The following is a 21,324-nucleotide window of genomic DNA, read 5'->3' as shown; positions in this document are numbered from 1 at the left end:
CAGGTATGTGTAACAACTGAAAACCCTTGATAGTATTTAAAATAAGATTAGGATATTTCAATTCTTAGATAGACACGAGGCTCCGTCCTCGATGTCGGCAATTCAAGTCCTAACTTTAATTTCACAACAGAGAGGACCTGGATTCCAATATTTATAATAAGATTAGGATATTTCAATTCTTAGACAGACACGAGGCTCCGTCCTTGATGTCGGCAATTCAAGTCCTAACTTTAGTTTCACAACAGAGAGGACCTGGATTCCAGCATTAACTTTATACTGAGCCATGATGCAAAATTACTATTAGAGCTAACTGAGGCCCGAGAAGTTTTATTCTCTAGATAGAGATACGGACTTGGCCCGTTTTGTTACTCAATCAAGTCCTAATTCATACCCCAAAACTGAAGAGACTTGAATATAAAATAAATATCGAGTGAATATAAAATGGGGGTAAAAAAGTAAATTAGGTTTGAAATCGTTATAATAGAGTGGAAGTAGGATTAAAAATCTGTATATCGTATGCAGTAAGCCAAGTAGACATATCTGTTTATACCCACAGGTACACAATATATGGAGCAAAAACAGTGACTGTGAAGTAGATACATATGACTCACAATCTCCCTGGAACCATATACGATATTAAATTCCGGTGAGTACGCTCATACTAATGATAGCCTTGGAAGGAGGGCATTAATTAAATAAAGAAACTTAGACCTCAATACTGTCTTTTATTCCAACCCCCTCCAGTGATTCTGAATTGAAGAAAGAATCTAGAAGTCAAAAAAGACTGCACCTGGTATTACATAACGGTGGCTTCAACGTGCCCAATCTCAAAGACTTCAATTCTGATCCAAGGTAAATATGGGCCCCTTATAAATAAGGTGGTTTTTAATATTGAGAGCGAACCGTAGTTGTGATACAAAGTGTTTTTTCTTTAGATATTAAATCAATCAGTCCGCAAGAGGAAAAAACATAATTGAAGCCCAAGCGGTACCGCATAAAAAACGAACGACAAAGTCGGCCAATATAAATCTTCAGCTTAAGGTATTTACCAAGTAAAGGTGGTGTAATAACCAAGAACGACCACCTAAATTCATGTGTAATAAAAAAAGAACGACCACCTAAATCCATGTGATGTTCGAAGACTATTTAGTTTTTTTAATAATATGCGATTGTAGTGGGGACATATAACTTGTTTGGTAAGATAAAATTTTGTTCAAAAGAGAGGCAAGAAAAAATCAATTACTGTATTGTGTCACAATTATGTAGCAAAGATCTCTAAATCATTGTTTTTCAATTTTTAGATTACAGTTAATGTCATGTCCTGATGAAGGTGACATCATTTTAACTACACCGAAACGCCGCGTCAACTCTTTTTCTTGACTGTTTTTTAATAACTGAATATATACATCATAGTACGATGTGTTTTATTAATTTTAGAATGTAACCCTTAAGGGAGGTACTTAATAAAGTGTAAACACTTTTTTATAATCCAATTTTATTTGTTTGTTATTTAATTTGTTTATTATACTGTGACACAACTCCAGACTAGTACTAGATATAGTGATTATAGTTGCCCTCTGAAACCCATTACAGATCCACTCCCCCACAGACTTGCTTAATATGTGTTAACTGGAATTTACTCCTTAAAAAACACAGGGTCTGCTTTTCTGTAACAATTATTCCCCTCCCTGTGAAAATTACCAGGGGATCCTTCCACCAACTTTTCTTGCAGAAAGAAATAAGGCAATCCTTTGCTGGATGGGGGGAACCCCAGGCAGTCATTGGGAAGATGGCAGCACACAAGGAGGGAAAAAGAGAACAATTAATATATCACATAGCCAAACGGCTCCAGGAGGTCAAAGTGTCCATGAACTACGTCCAGAATTTAGGCGGGTCCCAACTCTGATTAGTATTTAGCGTAGAGTCAGACTCCGAACCTGTATCAGGACCACTGAACACATCCCTTCCTCAGGCAAACGCCACTCTAAGCTGGTGATAATGAGTTTAGCCAACATTTCAACAGCACTCTGGCATCCCCTGCATACCTCGTCTGGTGTGGGTTCCTCACTCTGTCCCTGTCTGTTCTGGGGCTGATTTAAAGGGTACCTGCTATGCATCGGAGCCTCTGGAATCAAGTCAAGCCAGTCTCATACCTCACTGTGCTCTAGAAAGAATTTTGTGCATTGGGCAATCATGCGGGGTACAGCATGGTATATTTGATATCAAGGCCCCTGAGCTTGCGCTTGGCTTCCAGGAACAAAGCCCTGTGCTTCTTCACCATTAACGTGAAATTTGGGAAGAGCATCACTCTACTGCTATCAACCAACACCTCCCCAAAGTCTCTGGCGTATTTAAGGATGAGGTCTCTGTCTCTAAAATTTATGAGATGGGGGCGTGGTTTCCCTCGGCTCCCCGACCCAAGACCCAAAACAGCCTTAAAATAGAGGTGGTGACCCCCTGACTCAAGCGACTTTACTCCCCTGAAGCGTGGGCAGGTGGTCACTAGCGGCGAGACCGTCCTCCCGCCCAGACGTGCGGGAGCGGACGCGATCCGGCCCAGGCCGGGAGATAGACGCAGGCGAGGCGGGCCCCGGAGACTGGGCGGCCCTGAGGGGAACAGCGGAGCGGCCGGCGGTGGGCCCAGCCAGGTTGGAAGCGAACCCCGCGGGGGCCGGGCGGGCTCCGGCATCGGCCTGCACCGCGCGGTTCCCCTGAGATGGCGAGGGCGGTAAGAAGCGGCGGCCATCCGACACCTAGCCGGCGGGCAGTTCTAATCGAGGCCCCGGCTTTAGGCCTGGGTGGACTGCAGCGAGGCCACGCAGGAACACACAGCAGCGGCGCTTAGCCTGACGGCCCCCTGACAGGAGCGTGTGTGACCCGGAGGTGAGGAGCTTTGACCCCGAGGACAGGGCAGTCATCTGCACGGCACCCGGGGCCCACACCACGACGGGGCCGCGACCGGGCCGAGGCATTGGTGGCCGGTGACGGCGGACCCGGAGCCGAAACGCGGCAGCGGGGAGCCCGGTGGTGGGCGGCCAACCCCCCGTCACGAGCACTGAGCCAGTGGACCAGGCCCATACAGAGGGAAAACGGAGAGGTGGCCGAGCAGGGAGACGCCGCAATCGAGGCCCCGGCTTTGGGCCTGGGCAGCCGGCTGCGAGGCCGAGGAGGCAGGGGCAGGCATCGAGCGAGAAACGGGCCTGACAGCAGGTGGCCCCGAAACAGGACTGCGGAGGGGCCTGGATCTACGAGACTGAGAGCGGACTGGAGCCCGGGGGTACGACGGCGACGGGCCAGACGGGACGACGGATTCAGGGTGCCCCCGGGGGTGTCTGGGAGGACCCACTCCTGGTAGCACGGAACACAAAGGCCCACTGACTACACGCCGTCCAGCCGCCCGAGCAAATTCGGCGGAGAGAGACCGTGCCCCACGGCTACTACAGAGGATCCAGCGCTGCTGGGGGAGTGTGCCGGTGAGGAGTACCAAGTGATCCCAGGGAAACCCGAGCTGAGGTGAGGAGTGGGGCGCATACCTCGGGGGGCAAAGTGATCGGGCCCCCGGCGGGCGGAGAGAGGGGCACCAGCCGGAGCAGGGCCTGGACGACGGAGACGGGCGGGGTTAGGTGAACACAGGCGCCGCGAGCCGAGCCGGAGAGGAAGGGGCCCCGGGGTTGGCCCGAAGGCAAAGGTGGCATTGCCGGTGGACTTGAGTTCCTCACTAGCAGACAGACACCGTCGACCTCTGGGGCCCAGGAGAGGAACCCGGAGTTACAGTGGGCCCCGCGCCTGGGAGTAGCAAGACCAACCCGAGCCGTAGAGCTAATCGCACCATCACAGACATGCTCCACAAGCCTACGTCTAAGGGAGGGAAGGCTCAGACACCCCCCCCCTACCCCGACCAACTCCGATGTGCAAAATCAGGGGGAGCACGAAGCGCCCGTCACCCGCACTTTCTTAGAATCACTGTTCAACACCCTTAGGGACGATTTTCAGGCTCTCAAACAGGACATCGCTGGGGATCAACGGGAACTCCGTCGAGATATAGATGGTCTGGGGGAGAGAGTGGCCGCGGTGGAGGATGCCGGTCATACTCGCAGCGAGGAACTGGTGCACTTACAACAGGAAGTCCTCCGTCTCCAGGAGCAGCAGGTGGGCCTGCAGGCGCACACAGAGGACCTTGAGAACCGCTCTCGGAGAAATAATATACGGGTCCGACATGTACCACAGGGTGCCGAGGGGAATAGTGTCACAGGATACCTACAGGATCTTTTCCGGGAGGTCCTGGGGGAATCAGAGACCTTCACCATACGCATAGACCGTGCACACAGGGTGGGCCCGCCGAGGCGCGCACCGGCCCCGCCACCAGACATTCTGGCCTACCTCCCTGATTTTACTGTGAAAGAACGGATCCTCCAGGAGGCCCGGCGGAAACAGCCTCTGCAATTTAGAGGGGTTGCCATCGCTCTGTTTCAGGACCTGTCAGCCATCACGCTGCAGAAAAGGCGTGAATTCAATGTAGTAACAACCTTCCTATGCGAGAAACAAGTGCCATATTCATGGGGCCATCCGTTCCGGATCATTTTCAAATGGCAGGGGAAACTGCATCAACTTCGCTCCCTCAGCGACACCTGTACCCTCCTAAGTATTGACCTGCTAGATCCCACGGACTCGGAGGATGGTTCGCTCCACGGATCGCAAGACAGACTGACGCAGCGTAACCAGGATGGCTGGCAGAGGGTCAGAAGAAGGCGCAGGCGTGGGTCGCGCCTGAGGCCGGACTCAGTGACGATCGCCCAGGAACAAGCGGTGGCTGTCCAAGAAGTGGTGCGAGATACCACTGCTGCTCCATGAATAGCTCATTGGGGGTTGACCACCATACTTTGCTCTCATAATGGGGGGGGGGGTGGGGGGCCGGAGGGGAGCCACCACTGCCACGTTTCCCACTGAGACACTTCTGTGGACCTGAACTGCCAATCAGGGCCGAGACTATGGTATGTTCTTTGGGGTTTCAAGTTGGGGTTTTAATGGAGGGAGGGAGAAGGGTGGGAGGAGAGGGGAGGGATGGGTGGGAGCTGATGGGATGTCCAGTTGGGGTTCGGGTGGGACAGTTTTTTGGAGGGGGGGAAGGGGGAAGGGGGGGGGCCTCCTTGTCCACAATCGCTGAGATGCATCGCTGTTTCTTTTTCCCTTTTACGCCTCCAACCCGCTCTAGACATGCGCCTGCCCCTGTTCCACGCTTAGAATGACACGCCCGCTGACTGTACTTTCCCTAAATGTTAGAGGGCTTAACAGCCCCAACAAGCGCAGGGCGATCCTCTCCTTCCTTAAACACTCACAAGCCGACATATGCCTTCTGCAAGAGACACATCTGCTGTCCAAGGACCACCATAGACTTCGGTCTCGCTCCTTCCCGGAGCAGCTTTTTTCGTCTGCTTCCAAGAAAGTAGCCGGGGTGGCAATTTTGGTGGCGAGGTCCTTCAGGGGTCGGGTGTTGCAGAAGGAGGCGGAAGTGAAGGGTAGGCTACTGGTCCATCGCTTCCTCGTGGCAGGGCAGATACTATTGATAGGCTCCCTGTATGCACCCAATGAAGGACAGGAGAAGTACTTGCGTTCCGCACGAGAGGCTGCCACAGCCAACACACATCAGCACCTATTGCTAGGGGGGGACCTCAACCTGGTGTTTCATAACATCGCTGACCGCTCTAACCAGAGATTCGGCCAGGTGGGGGCATTGTCAGCGGAGGGGCACGCACACCTTGCAGACCTGGGATTAGTCGACCTGTGGAGACACTACCATCCCCATGCCACAGCTTATACTCACTATTCGGCAGCCCATAAGTCTTATGCGCGACTAGATTACCTTCTGTGTTCCGCCCAACTAGCGATGCGCGCACAAGATGTAGAGATACACCCGGCCTCGCTATCAGATCACTCTCCGATAGTGGCATCCTTTCTGGTACCAGACACACCTATTCCACAACGACACTGGCGCTTGCGAGATGGCCTGCTGCAGAATCCCTCCTCGGTGGAAAAGATCAAGGTGGCCATCAGCCAATTCCTCACACACAACGCTAACGACGACACTACCAAAGCTACCCAATGGGCGACGCTTAAAGCTGTCCTCCGCGGCGAATTTATTTCACTAGCCGCGGCCAATAATAGAGAACGCGCACAGAAGAGGGCTGAACTCACACAGCGCGTAACGGAGCTGGAGCAACTACACCAACGTACTGGGGCCGCCAGGGCTTGGCGCCAGCTCTGCACGGAGCGGAATATGTTGGCTGCACTAGATCAGGACGTGGCGGAGTTCGCCGCTATACGCCTGAAACATGCCTACTACACCGGTGGCGACCGATGCGGGAAACTGTTGGCTTGCAAACTGCGGGAACAACGGCAGCAGCGACACATCCATGCCCTCCAATCCTCTCAGGGTGACTCACTCACCGACGACGCCGCCATCGCGGCAGCATTCGGGGCCTTCTATGCAGACCTATATGAAGCAGACAGGCTAGACTTACAGCGCGGCAGCGACTACCTGGAAGGGGCAACCCTTCCATCGCTGAACGAGGCGCAATCACGGTTCCTCGATAGGCCCATAGGCTTGGAGGAAGTCATTTCAGCGATCTCCCGCCTCAAGCTGGGGAAATCCCCGGGCCCGGATGGCTACTCCGCGGCTTTTTATAAGAAGTTCTGCCAGCAGGTGGCCCCCTTGCTGCGGGACCTCTTCAACACTTTCGATCAGGCCGGGGCTATCCCTCCGGAATTACTGGAGGCGGCAATTTCGGTAATACCCAAAGCAGGCAGGGACCCCACTCGCTGCGGCTCCTACAGGCCAATATCCCTATTAAACGTAGACCCTAAGCTGTATACAGGTATCATTGCAAGCCGGTTAGCGCCCTATATGCAGCAGCTGGTTGAACCCGACCAGGCCGGCTTCATCCCCCAGCGGCAAACGAGCGATAACACCAGACGCGTCCTCCACCTCATCGAGGCAGGGTCTCGCACAAGACCGGGTTGTATGCTTCTCACCATAGACGCTGAGAAGGCGTTCGACCGGGTGCACTGGCCCTATCTAGAACAGACGCTCCAGAGATTCGGCTTTGGGGAGACTATCCGCAATCGGATATTTAACTGCTACAGACAGCCCACCGCGACGGTCCGAGTCAATGGTCATACCTCGCCGCGTTTTCCGATAGGCAGAGGGACCAGGCAAGGCTGTCCGCTCTCTCCCCTCCTGTTTGCGCTCTACATGGAGCCATTAGCGCAACGGGTCAGACAACACCACTGCATCAGAGGCATCCCCTTTGGGGGAGACACACACAAGATCAGCTTATATGCGGACGACATCCTACTCTCCCTTATGGACCCAATGCAATCCCTGCGGGCGCTCCTCATCGAGCTGCACTCCTTCGCCCAAGCCTCGGGTTTTAAAATCAATGTGGAAAAATCGGTGGCGTTGAACGTGTCCCTGCCCCCTGATGTGCTGGCGGATGCCAAGGCCGAATTTGACCTGCAGTGGTCCAACTCTACGGTTCCGTATTTGGGGGTCTTACTGGCGCCGACTGTGCGGGGCATGGCGGAAGCCAACTACTCCAGGCTAAGCGCACATCTCAGTGAGACACTGAGGAAATGGAATCGGCTCACACTTTCCTGGCTAGGACATGTAGCGGCAGTCAAGATGACCCTCTTACCACAGGTCCTCTACATCTTCCAGACCCTCCCTCTGAGCCCACCGACGGGATGGCTCCAGAAGACCCAGGCGGACCTGGCGCGTATGTATGGAACGGGCGTCGCCCTCGCTTTAAGCAACGGATCGCAACTCTCCCCCCGGCTCATGGGGGCATGGGCCTGCCCGACCTCACCCTGTACTTCCAAGCAGCGCAGCTACGCCCCCTGGTGGAATGGTACCAACTTGAATCCAGCAAGCATTGGCTCTTTCAGGACCAAGCAGTGGCTGGTCAACCCCTCCAGGGTGTTCCCTTCTTACCGCGGCGCCACAGGCCACCTAACCTCTATGCATCATACATTACAAGTACGGTGCTGAAAGTGTGGGACCAGGTGGCTGTCCGGAGAGAACTCACTTCGTTCCCCTCCCCGCTAACGCCAATATTCGGAAATCCCGATTTTACACCGGGTCTTGACCCGCAGCTCTTTAAAACGTGGAGGACTACTCCCTGTAGGGAGGCGGGCCATATGTTCAACCTCGAAGGCATCCTCTCCTTTCAGAAGGTGAAGGAGGAGTATGGGATACAAGAGGCTGATCGACTTCCCTATTTGCAAGTCCGGCACTGGGTCCTACACCCCTCCATTAGGTCAGGAGCGCAGCGTTTCCTCACGCCATATGAGAAATGGCTCCTCACGCGCACATCCGAGAAGAAATTACTTTCAGACTTATACCAACACTTGCTCCTCTCCAACATATACACATATAATTCCGGGAAGGCTAGGTGGGAGGAAGACCTGGGGAGGCAGCTCACGCGCAAAGAATGGGAGAGGATATACCACAGGGCCAGGCACTCAGCCTATCACACTGGCCACACAGAGACCCTGACTAAAGTAGCCACATATTAGTATCATACCCCAGCGCGAATCCACCGCTGGGATCCCCAAGCAAGCGATCGCTGTTGGAGGGGGTGCGGGGAGCGGGGAACACTTGAGCACCTGCTATGGAGCTGCGAGCGGCTGCAACAATACTGGTCCACCATCCTAGATCTAATAGACACGCACTTAGACACCCAGCTCCCTAGATTCCCTGCCTATATACTCCTTGGCTTACCAAATGATGTACCCCCTGAAATCCATGAGAGGGAGGCTGATTGCTATCGCGCTAGGGGCAGCTGTGCAGAACATTGTGGCCCGCTGGAGAGACCCGCAGCCCCCCATACAACTTGGCTGGCTACACAGACTTTGGACAATCCTAGGGATGGAGAAACTATCCCTGACGGCAGCGGGGAGAGGTGAGGAGTTTGCAGACCTCTGGCGGCCGTTCTTGACTTTGCTCACCGGGGAGTTCAGGGAGCTGAGCTGTCCCCGCTATCTGAGATTGCTGCATCTCGCGGACACCCCACTCACGGAGTTCAAGGCAAAGGCTCGCAAGCGGAAAGTCCAGATATAAAATAGTTCAAAGACTGCGCCTTTCTTGTGGCAGGACTGGCTGGGGGTTTTTGTTTGGTTTACTCGGCGGACAAGGAGGGGGGTGGGGGGTAGGGAAAGGGTGGGGGTTAGTTGGGGTTTGGTTTTTATTGCATATATGACTACATTATTCAACTAGTTCTCTTGCCTTTAGACGCGGCCGGCCCAACTGGGTTGTAGGTGACTTGCTGTGTTTAACGCATTTTGTATGGCACTTGCGCCTGCTATGGAGTTACTTTGGCATTGTTATTGTGTGGCCGGTGACTTCACAAGGACGGGTCGATATTTCTGCGATGAATAAAAAGATTTAATACTAAAATTTATGAGATGCGCTACAATAGGTCAAGGTGCCCCCCAGGAGGCGGTGGGCGAGCCACGTCCCTACGGGCCTTTTACAGTTTGAAGAAGTGGGATAAGCCCTCTGGTGCCACCTTCTCCCACAACCATGTCTCAAGGAAGGTCACCATGTCTATTCCTTCTGACCTCTCGGGCATACCCACCACCTGATTATTGTTCTTGCAGGCTCAATCTCTGCATGGGCCTCAAAAACACACACCTGGCCCACCATCTCATCCAACCGGGCCTTCAGGTTCTATGTCGTGGAGACCATCTCCTCCAAGGTAAGTTTAGTAGTGGCAATGCGGTCCTCAATTTACAGTGGTAAGCCCTCAGGAGACTGAGATCCACCATATTTATTTTGTGTTCTGTGGTTTCCTTTGAGTACTTAATAGCCAAAAAAAGAGTCTAGATATTCCTGGGGGACCACAACCAATTCTGAGAGTAAGCTTGCCTCCCCACCAGTCACAGGGGATTTTTCGGGACCCGAACCTTGGGTCTCCGTCTCCTTCTCTCTCCTGGGCACCCGCAGCTACTTGTAGGACTGGGCCCACTGCACTTCATGGAGACAGGTCGGGGAAAAACCTCAAAGGTAGGGGATTACAACCCCAGATGTTGCAGATCCCCCAGGGTTGCCCGGCTCAATGTGGGCTGCCACAACCCCGAAACCCACTCACCATTGGCCCATATGTACATCTGCCGGGGACCCTCGGGGAAGGGCAAGAGGCCCCAGGAAATAGTAGCATCAGGCAGATGCAGTCAGTCAATCCTGTGGCCCTATGAAGCTCTACTCACAATGACTCTCTGCAATGTGAAGAGCTGTGACCATTGTGCTGGTCTCATACAGCTCCCCACTGGGCCACTTAAGAACAGACGGCCCCTCAGGACTCCGGGTGACCTCTTCCTGGTCCTCCCTGTCTGACCGGGAAGCCCAAAGGTCAGGAATTCGAGGCCATGAGGCTACCAGCAATCGTCAGTGCCCCGGGTCCACACAGCTCACATCGCAGCTGCTCTTTTCCTCCTGCGGTGACTCAGAGTGTCCAATGGCCCCCAGCAAGACACGCCAGTGCCAACCACCACTGGGGCCCTCAGGTGGCTCCTGCCGCTTTCTTGTGCTCCCCTTTGCCTAGAGGTGGGAGTTGGAATGCATGATGTTTCGGGTGTGGGGAGCCATTGTGACACGGCCTGGTCAGAGGATGAGTGGCCCAGCCGTCTTGGGCAGCCTCCACTTGTGCTCCTCACACCACCCCTGTCAGTGGAATGAGAGGTCCCTATCCCCTGGGGGTAAAGATAACCAGCAGGATGGGTTGGAATCAGGGTCCTCGCCGAGAGCTCCTGCAGGCCACATCTCACTCCATTTGCCGTCAGCCACGCCCCCTGTAGCCAAACAACCTGTTAAACTATGGGGGAACGAGGCCTTAGTTTTACTATGAGAAGTTGCAGATCTCCCAAAAACTGAAAACAATCTATTTTACTATTGGTAACATAGCATGAGCTGCAACACTTTATTAAGGGAAAAATGTATGCGCTACATGAACGGCAACACCAAAACGACAATGCAATTAGGAAATAAGCAAACTAAAGACTAAAATGTAATGATCACAATAACACAAATTTGAATAAAATCAGATATGGGGACCAGGCGTTCTATGCACAACCTTGACTTATGAATCAGACGGAGCAAAATAAAAACAATACAAGACAAAGGAGTTCTGTTTACTGGGATATAGGCAGCAGTGTTGCAGTGAGACAGGAGTAGGCTGTTAGTTTATTGTGATCAGGTTTTAAGGGTAAACAACCTAGGAACTGCTGCGAGGCAACTGACAAGTGGACACGTATGGATTTGCTGTTCATCTCAATCGCTATGCCTTCAGATTTTGGAACTTCTTCCTAAGGATGTCTTCTTAGACTACAAGCTAGGGAACCAAGAGCTAAAACGTTTCTCGCCACTTCTCATCAGGTCTACAGTCACCTACAAAGCTGCTGCCATTGTATGATGGTTGTCTTCCAAGTAAACCCAGATGTGTGTCTTCCAGATATCTATACTGACCCAGTCTCATGGGAGACATTCTACAGTCGAAAGGCTCTCCAAACCAAGGACCATCTTCATCCTTGTTGGTCAGCATGAACCCAGCTTCTCTTGCCCTTAGAGCAGTGTTCAGGGAAAAAGATTGAGGGTAAAGTTGCATGCTCCTCTCCTTAGTTCTTTATCAGGCAAATGGGAAACAATAGGTCATTTTTTCTCATGTTTTGTTCTCTTCAGCTCTCTCTTAAAAGTGATATTGCAGCAGGGTCTAGTAGTTGAACACACCTGTGAATATGGAAACTCCTTAAGTCAATCCAGATGAAAATACCTAACCTTTACTGCACTGTGACTCAGTTCTTCTTCCTCGAAAGTTTATCAGTGTAAACACATTCCCAAAACACCATGTGCAACAGATTTAGAAAATTTCATCCCTGAACTTTACTTTGTTTTTATACTGAATCTCTCAGAACTCCTCCCAAAACCAACCAACTTCTCCTTCAAAGGAGGAAAAAACACCGCTTTAGGGGCACATCTGAGCTTACTCATGGTAGAAGCATCATGAGCTTCTAGATAAGTAGATATGATCTGAGAGTGGGCTGCACTGACATGTCTTTGTACAATGAAGAGAAGGCTTATAAGCGGGCCATTTGATTAACTCTTCCTGGAGAAGGGTGTGTGGGAAAGACTGTATTCTCCTCAATGGCAAAAGGACTGGAAACTGTGACAACCTTACAAACAACACTTTTTCCGTCTAGAAAATAAAAATCTAGCTTGTTCAATTTCTCTCTTTAATATTTAACTACATGCTATAAAAATTGAGTTGGTATGTTTCCTTAAAAAACGTAAATAGCAAAGACGTTTTGAAGACAAAGTTGGTGTTTTATAAATTTCGAATTGCACAAAGATAGCTTCTAACCCCGTTTGAGCATTGAGGCTGGCAAGAGCGGATATAGTCTGATTTCTAAACCCACAAACTGAGCAGCTGTGAATAAAATTTTAATGCAAACAAAGCTGGATTACAAAATAGGAAGGGCCATATTTACTAAAACTGTGTTGCCCTTTCATTACGCAAGGCAACATAAGGGTTTAAGTGAGGCATTAAGTGAGATTTGCTGAGCCACACAAAGCCACCTTGCCTGGCTCTGAGTGACTTAGTAAATCCTGAGTAAGGCAATGTAGTGCAAATCGCTACTTTGCATTACTCTGCATTGGGCAGGCGCTGCAGGAGTGGAGCATGGGCATTCCCTTGCACCACCCAAAGATTTTGAATCAATCCCAGATTTACTGAGGATAGTAAACCTGGGATGGTACACCTTACCAGCAGAGGCGTAATAAGGAGAAATATCCTAATATCTCCTCGCTATTTCTGTTTTCTATGTGTGCATATAATGAGGATATGCCTTTAAGGGTTGTTTTGTGCAGAAAGGAGTTCCTTGCAGCACAAAAACAATCCTGCCTGCAATGCAGCTACCTTTCCACCATGGCACAAGGTTGCCTGCATTGGCGCAAGGCAGCACTGAGTGTGCCAGCGCATGGAGAGAGCAGGAATGCATCTTATCTTAGTAGATATGGCACATTACTGCACTCTCCCTGTCATGCAGTGCAGCGAGCTGTCTTGCTGTGTTTCCTGACATTTTTATAAATTTGGCCCAAAATCTATTATTTTAGGTGCAAAGGGGGCTTCAAGTTTATCTTTGAAAACACAGAGGTGTTTGGCCAAAATATTGGAAAAATAATATTGTGTTACAAAAATATTAGGCCTTATAAGGATGTCAGTTCGGATCGCCACCGACAGGCCGTCGGTGAAGGTCCATCTGACAGCCAGGATAGCGGTCTGACCACTGCATTGCAGTTGATCAACCCACAGCGGTCAGAGGGACGCCTCTGACAGGCACAAGTAGCCCGTCAGGGAGTTGATCAGACCGTAATTTCTACAATGGGTGTGGTGCCTCTGTGGGCACCGCCATTGGGATTAAGATGTCCCTTTCCGACAGCATTTTCATGGCAGTCCGCCGCCATGGAAAGGCTGTCAGAAAGGGACTTTGGGGGCCCCTGGCAGGGTCCCCATTGGCCTCCGCTTTGTGGCTTGAGGTGCACATGTGGTGCTCCGCCAAACATCCATGCACTGTGTGTCAGGCACCACATGGTGCCCGGCACACTGTGCATGGTTGTTCAAAAACATCCCTTTTCTTATTGCGGTTTGTGAGGTGCCCCTTTTCCGGGCTGCAGCACAAGCGGCAATGGAAACAAGCATTTACAATGCAATGGTCTCGGCATTATTAAAGGTAGAGCTATTGGCATTGCTCATGACATTTTTTTTCATTTTTAAAAAAAAACAAATAAATGGTATTGTCATTTACAATGGCAATAGGTGAGCAATAGAGAGTAGTAGAGAGCAGGTATACAGCATAAACATTTGTTGCCTTTTATTGTCACTCTGTTTTGCTTACTTATTTCATGGCTTGCCTTCCTCTTCCTGTTTGTCCGTCCCCCGGAACATATCCTCTTTACCATCCTTTTTATTGACTGACTTGTATCCCCCCCTCTTCTCACATTTTAGGAACTTCTCCATGAGAATGCAAGTGTTTTTTTGCTATTTCTCGTGTGTTACACCCCCCCCCTCCCCCGAAATACTCAAATCTATCTGTTGATTGACCTTTCAACTGCCTCTCTGTTGCTCCCTTACCCATCGTGGTACAGCAAATGCTTACATTTTCATTTTTTATTTTTGCAGGGCCCAGGAATTGCCATTTGCTGCCTGTCTCTACACATTCCAAAAGGCACTTTCAAGTTTAAAAGAGAAAAAGCTTTTCATTTATTGATCCTTGTGCATTCTGCCATCTTGGAATGGTGAATAATAAATAAGAGAAAATGATGCGGCTGTCAGCGGCAGCCCATCCTTGTGGTTTTTTTGTGGCAGTACTGACTAGGATCACCAAAAAGCACTTTGCTTTTTGCCGATGTTGCACAGTACTAGTGGTAAATAACAGCGCCAAATGTAAATAGCAAGAAAGTGAGATCGATTGACTTTTCCCGTGCTTATTTGCAGTAATAGTTCCCCTCTGTTCTTCCCCTAACTCTCTCAGATAAAAGAACTGTTGCTCTCTTGTTTGCTCACAAATAACAAGCTGCCATACATTGTCATCACTGTAAAGGTAATCACACTGGCCCAGCCCCTTTCTTTATAATATGTTCGCGGTCAGTATAAATTCACAGATTGTCACATATTTCACCTATCTTCTCACCGCTCGCGGTTCTAAAAAAAAGTACCTTTCGATGCCTTTTTTTAGGTCCCCTCGCTCGCAAGGGCCCCGCACCTTCTCAGTGGTGTAGTATTACACCCCGGACCATGCTGGCCTTAGTTCTTGAAGAGAGTGGATTGAGCGTGTAGAGAGCACAAACGCGATTCCAGAAAATAACAGACCATCGTTGGCATGTTCTCTTCTGCGAGGGGACGTGCAGGCACTTTTACTAGCACTAGAGGGGGGAGGAGGGGGGGGGAGGAGGAAATTAGGGCTTTCCAAAGAGAGGGAACTATGTTATAGCGACGTAACCCCCAAAACATGCATGGTACAAAAAAAGAGGGCTCTTCGGCCCGCACTGCCTGTATGTCAGACAAATATAAGTGTAGGCAAACACACCAATCAGAGGCGGCTCGCTCTTTTCACTTTCGGGCAAACGTTTCGGTGTTTCCCAACTTATAAAATATCCCTTACTTAAGTAATGTGGAAAAGAAAGATCCTAAGCCTTCTAGAGCGCTCTCTTCTCAAATGTTGCCATTATTTTCTAATGACGAACAACTTCACATCAACTCGTACCCCACGAGGAATATTACTGACACTGAACGAGTGTAACATTCATGGATGACACAGGGATGCGCTCGTTCAGAGTTTAAAATGTCGACATATTTATGCTAACTTATGTCGAGAAAATTAGGAGGATTCGTGACTACTCCGTCTAAAGGATGGCTACATGTGCATATGCATTAGGAACCTTCGTTGGCATAAATGGTGGAAATTCATTGTAATACTTGAACAAACGTTTTCGGGTACCGCTTGGACCTTGAGAAAACGTCACTGTCATGTGACTTAGGCAGTCGGGAGACACACATTTAACAGCGGCCGTATACTACATCGACCTTTTAAGTGCACATAATACATCTTTAAAATGTAACGTTTTAACAATGGACGCTTTAAGTAAATAATGCAACTTTCTGAAGCTAAATTAAGCGTGTTTTCCTGATTAATAAAGAGTTATTCGGCACACCTGTGCATTTACTGGTGTGTGAGCCCTTTTACCGGATGAGACAGAAAAGAATGAGGTAAATCGGAGGTACACATGGAAAATTCTGAGCATAAAGGTAATTACCAATTGCACGCACATGGGTCTCCTTCAAACTTGACATGCAGCATCTGGGGGTTTTAGGTGAAGTGCAGATGCGAGGGGTAATATCGAGTGTTGGAAAGAATGTGCTGGTGAGAGATATTCTTTTGGGAACAATACGTAGATTTCCCTTGTCGAGGAAGGGCTCCAGACGGGGCATGCCTTGGTGGCAATGACGGACATTACAGAGTGCACAATGGAACATATAGGGGCTTTGAGTGCATTATGCGATAGGGCATTTATAAGAGACGTCATACCGTGCATTAGTCATCATTAGGGAAAGTATAGAGGACGTTCTGGATAGGTAAGACGTACGAGCCAGATACAACACCGGTGGGACAGGGGAGGGGCGGTACTGGCGTTCCAGCCAATGGAGGTGCAGCAGAATATTCCACGGAGCTCAGACCTTCGCAAAGGCGCTGGCAAAGACAGTTACGTCACGAGAGTATTATGGGCTGCCTGTGCCACTGACGGCTGTAGGGAACGGGGCGGACATGGAGCTCTTGGCTGTTGGGGAGCGAGTGTTTGCTGTGGAGGCACTGCTCGAGCGTCGGGTGTGGAAGTGTCAGACGCGTGTGCATTTATGAGCGATGGTGGTTGCACACACATGCGACAACTTCTCAGTACATGGAAAACCAAACCTGTCTCAGTGGCAGCAGCAGAGGCGAGGACTCGGCGACTTCTTGGGGCGGCGGTCGTTGCGAAATGGCATGAAAAAAAGCGCTGCCATTTTCAGATTCGGGGGCGAGTTTTTTGCGCCCTGAGTGACAGACGACGTCACAGGTCTAAAGAATGCAAAAAATCACGCCCCGAATCCGAAAAAGACGGAGCTTCTTTGGAGGGACAGCTCTCTCCTCCAATGGCTGGCCTCCTTTTAGGAAGCCAGCCAATGAGGAGAGACGAAAAGAGAGGTGGGATAAAGGAGCCACTCTAAGTAGCATTAATTCTCCTGACTTCCGGTCTTGGCCTTCGGCCAAGCCTACAGTCCCTCGACCTAAAAAGGATGTTTATGACCGCCTGCACGGTCATCGGATCGTAATTAGGCTGTTGGGACCACAGACTTCTTGTCGGACGATCTCGAGCCCGAAATCACGGCTGTTTGATGCTCATCCGACCACCATCGTAATAAGGCCCATTGCGTGAAGAATATCGGTACACCAAAAATATCATGGACAGGAATATTGACGGTAAAAATATTGTTCTTAGTGTTATTTTTAATATAAAAAATATTTATGTCAAAAATATATTTGTATATAATGTCGGTTGTAAGTGTTAATTAGTATGGAATGTATATTAGCATGTTTGATTGTATGTTTTTATTTGTGTTTTTAGAAAGATATTTTATTTATGAAATAGTTGAACTTTGTAGTTTTTGTTGTAATAATGTATATAATTAATTGTTTTTTGGGGTTTTTTTTGTAGCGGGATATTGGGTTTTAAGGGGATAAGTGTAGGGACATTTAAAAAAATATATATATTTCAAATTTAGATTGTAAGGTAATTATTTTAAAGATATGAAAAATAATAATGTAGAATTTTACAATGTCTTTTAACATTAATATTTAATATATTTTAATTTGATAGTAATTAAGATATATATTAATGTTATTATTTATTTATTTATTTAATTGCTTGTATAGCGCAGGAATTCGACCCCCGGAGGGGTATCTCCGCGCTTGTGTTCATTACCAAAGCTATATCCAAATAAAAGACAATCAGGGCCGGAAGAGAAAGTGTCTACATGGTCAGGAACAAATGTGTCTTTAAACATTTCCTAAAAGTGGCTAAATTAGAATTTTGCCTAAGGGCGAGGGGCAGGGAGTTCCAGTGGGTAGGGCCTCTATAGGATAGAGCTCGGCCTCCCTGTCTTTCCTTTTTGATACGTGGTACCTGAAGCAAAGATTGATTCTGAGAGCGCAGAGAGCAGGCTGGCTCATAAGGTCTACATTTTTCTGATAAGTACTTTGGACCAGTGCCAAACAGGCATTTATGAATTGTGCAGCATATCTTGAATTTCAGCCTCTGGCGAATAGGTAGCCAATGTAGTCTGTTCAGCAGGGGACGAGAGGGGGACCTGGATGGAAAGTTCAGGATCAGTCTAGCAGCTGTATTCTGGGCTACCTGTAACCTGCCAAGTTGCTCCTCATTGGGAGAAATAAGCAGCCCATTACAGTAGTCTAATCTACTGATAACCAATGCCTGAACTAAGGTCTTCCAATAGCTGTCGGCTAGATAGGGGAACACCCTTCTCAGGAGTCCAATGACCCTAAGACAGGATCCCGTTACATGATTAACATGATCTTTGAGTATCAAAGATTGATCAAAGCGGACCCCCAAGTTTTTTACTATCTCTTTGGGACAAGGGGCAGAGCCTAAGTCAGGAGGCCACCATTTAGGTGACCATAAGAGCGGGGCCTCTCCGAAGAGCATGACCTCCGTCTTGCCCACATTACATTGCAGGCAATTGGATGTCATCCAGTTGGATACAGCTCTCATTCCAGCAGCGAAGGAGTTTTTAACTGCTGGCGTCAATGTCTGAAAAAGGAACAGAAGCTGGGTATCATCTGCGTAAGATATTGGTGTGAACCCATATTCTCTCACAATTTCAGCCAAAGGGGCCACATACACCTTGAACAATGTGGGGCTTAGGCATGAGCCCTGTGGAACCTCCTTGGTGAGCTCCATAGAGATGGAAAAGTGGGAGCCCAATCGAACACTTTGTGAGCGGCCAGTAATAAAACTTTCTAGCCATGCCAGAGCAGTTCCGCCTATCCCTACCCTCTTCAGACGACTGATAAGAATGTCACGTGACACCGTGTCGAAGGCAGCAGACAAATCCAGCAGCACCAGAATCATGGAGCCTCCTCTATCCTGTGCCATCCGAATGGTATCGTCACGGAGAGGAGAGCTGATTCGGTGCTGTGATTAGGTCTGAACCCTGATTGAGAAGTGTCCAGACTGTCCGCTGCCTCAATGTATTTGGACACATGTGTATTGACATGTTTCTCAGTCATCTTACTCAGATGGGGCAAGAGGAAGATCAGGCAGAGGTTGTTCAAGTCTGACCATGGCAACGCTGCGTTTTTACGAATAGGGTTCACAATCGCCTTTTTCCAGGCATTGGGCACTTGCCCTTCCTTAAGAGAGAGGTTGATTAATGTTCGAAAACCTGGGGAGAGCAGGCTTCCCAGAGGAGTTATCATTTTAGCGGGCAGGAGATCGGTTGGGGATCCTGATTTAATTTGACTATACAAAGCTGTGACCTCAGACAAACTAACCTTCGGGATCGTAGTGAGTCGTCTGTTTTCATTCATTGGTTTCCGAGAAGAAAAAGAGTCAGCATTGCTCTTAAAGTTTGAGGGTTGTGTTATTTTCTCATATATAGACTCTATTTTGTTATGAAAAAATGCCGAGATGTCATTGCATAAGATTTGAGTGAAATCATCAGGGCTTTCTCTACCTTCAATTCTTCTGAGTACCATAATTCCTGCTTACCTTTGGGATACTGTTTATGCAATTTCAGAGGTACAAGCGAGTCCACTGTTTCTAAAATAATAATAAATAGTATCAAATATCAAAAACATACTTTTTTAATTAAGGCTAAAGGCTAGATGGGGAGGAAGGTCTTTCTCTACTGCCGCTGCTAAGCTGTGGAACTCCCTCCCTGAAGATCTCTCTAGTCAGGTGTCACACTCTCTCTTCCGTAAGACCCTGAAGGCTTGGCTTTTCACACAGACATCAGTCTGAGCATGTCATTTTGTGTCTGTACATCAGTCCCTCTGCAGGCCCTTGGCATCCTGGGCTAAGTTAGCGCTTTATACTTATACATTAAATATTAATTAATTCATTCATTTAGGTAGAATATTTAGAAATAATTTATGTCAAAAAAAGAATACAATAAAATAATATTTACAAGTGTGTACTTTTTGAAATATTTTTTATAAATACTACATTTTTTTCTTTTAAGTAAAATTTTGTAAATATTCTTGAAATATGAAATTTATATACATTTTAAAAAAATGTATGATTGGCAATTTTGTGTTATGTTTTATTGTTTAAAGTTTATGAATGTAGTAAATATTTTGAACACTTTATTATTTTTAGTAGAAATTAAAATAGTTTTATAATTTAAAATATAAATATGGATACAAATGTTTGTATTTTAGATTAGTGTGTTTTTCGATAACATTTTAGCAAATTTTATATCACAAAAAGTATTTAATAATATGGAATATTGATTGTCATTGTAATATTTTCATTTTGTAATATGTTATGTAATATGTTTTGTTTTGAAGTGGATATTGTAAATTTCAAATCTTTAGGGCCCAACACCTTCCCCCAATATGGTTAGTTTGGAGTGGGAATAGTAATTGTCACCCCTTTAATGTCCAACACCTTCCTCAAATTGTTTTATATTGGAGTGGGAATAGTAAGCAGCAGCAGAGCAGAACAGTAGTCCTCTTCCTGGCAGAGTATCCACGTGTCCAGAAGTGTACTGAAGAGGTGGTACCTGTGGTCCAATATTTAAACCTTGAGCCCTTCCTCTGGAAGGTGGGAGAAACTTCTAGAAATTCCCTTTGAAGTGAACAGACGTACTGCCTTCCCTGCCCTGGTTCCAGCCTAAATCCAGGGGGTATGCAGGACACAGCCTATTCAATCCTGAAAGTGATGGCTTATTGAGGCACACCTAAGCTATCTATTGTGTGTGGCTGCTAGGAGGAATGCAAAAGAACAATAGTTGAGAAACTACTGGTAGTGAGCACTGTTCCTGTCGGAAACCAAACTGTTTTCCAAACTGTAATAAAACTACTAACTCAAAATTTGACTGAACACTTTATCAGTATGTAGATGAATTTAGTTTTGTATTATACATACATACAATTCTTTTAAATATCAATAATCAATCGAATTCTTGTGATTTGATAATACACATAACTGACATTTGTCATTGCCACAATTGATTAGAAAATGATACTAATACATAGTGTATTCTAACCGAATACTTTCACTGTATAACAAGTGTAGACAAATTAATAGCCAAACAACCATCATTTAGTAAACATATCTTCAAAAATGTTTTTTCACTTCGGCAGTGCCCAATGCATTTCGGGACTCTTAGGTACCCTTCTTCAGGGGAAAAATCCTGAAAAGAAAAACATGAATCACAAATCTATATCCACATTTACATGATTGATGATACGAAAATACAATAAATTAATGAGAAAAACATTAGACACTCATGGGGGATATTCTCAGTGTGGGTAACCTACTGCTATGGTAGGGAACTAGAAGTGAGGGTGCTACGAATAATGACCATATAACGTGCTCAATAAATCATGTCCAATATATCGAGGAAAATACACTGGCAGTATGCAAATTTGTAATGCTATATGGACAACTAAATTTATCAATCCCTAGTGCACCTATATATATCAAAAACAGCTACG

Source organism: Lissotriton vulgaris, chromosome 7 (genome assembly GCF_964263255.1).
Source record: "Lissotriton vulgaris chromosome 7, aLisVul1.2, whole genome shotgun sequence".
In the NCBI taxonomy this organism is placed as follows: domain Eukaryota; kingdom Metazoa; phylum Chordata; class Amphibia; order Caudata; family Salamandridae; genus Lissotriton; species Lissotriton vulgaris.
Note: the sequence above shows the minus strand (reverse complement) of the source record.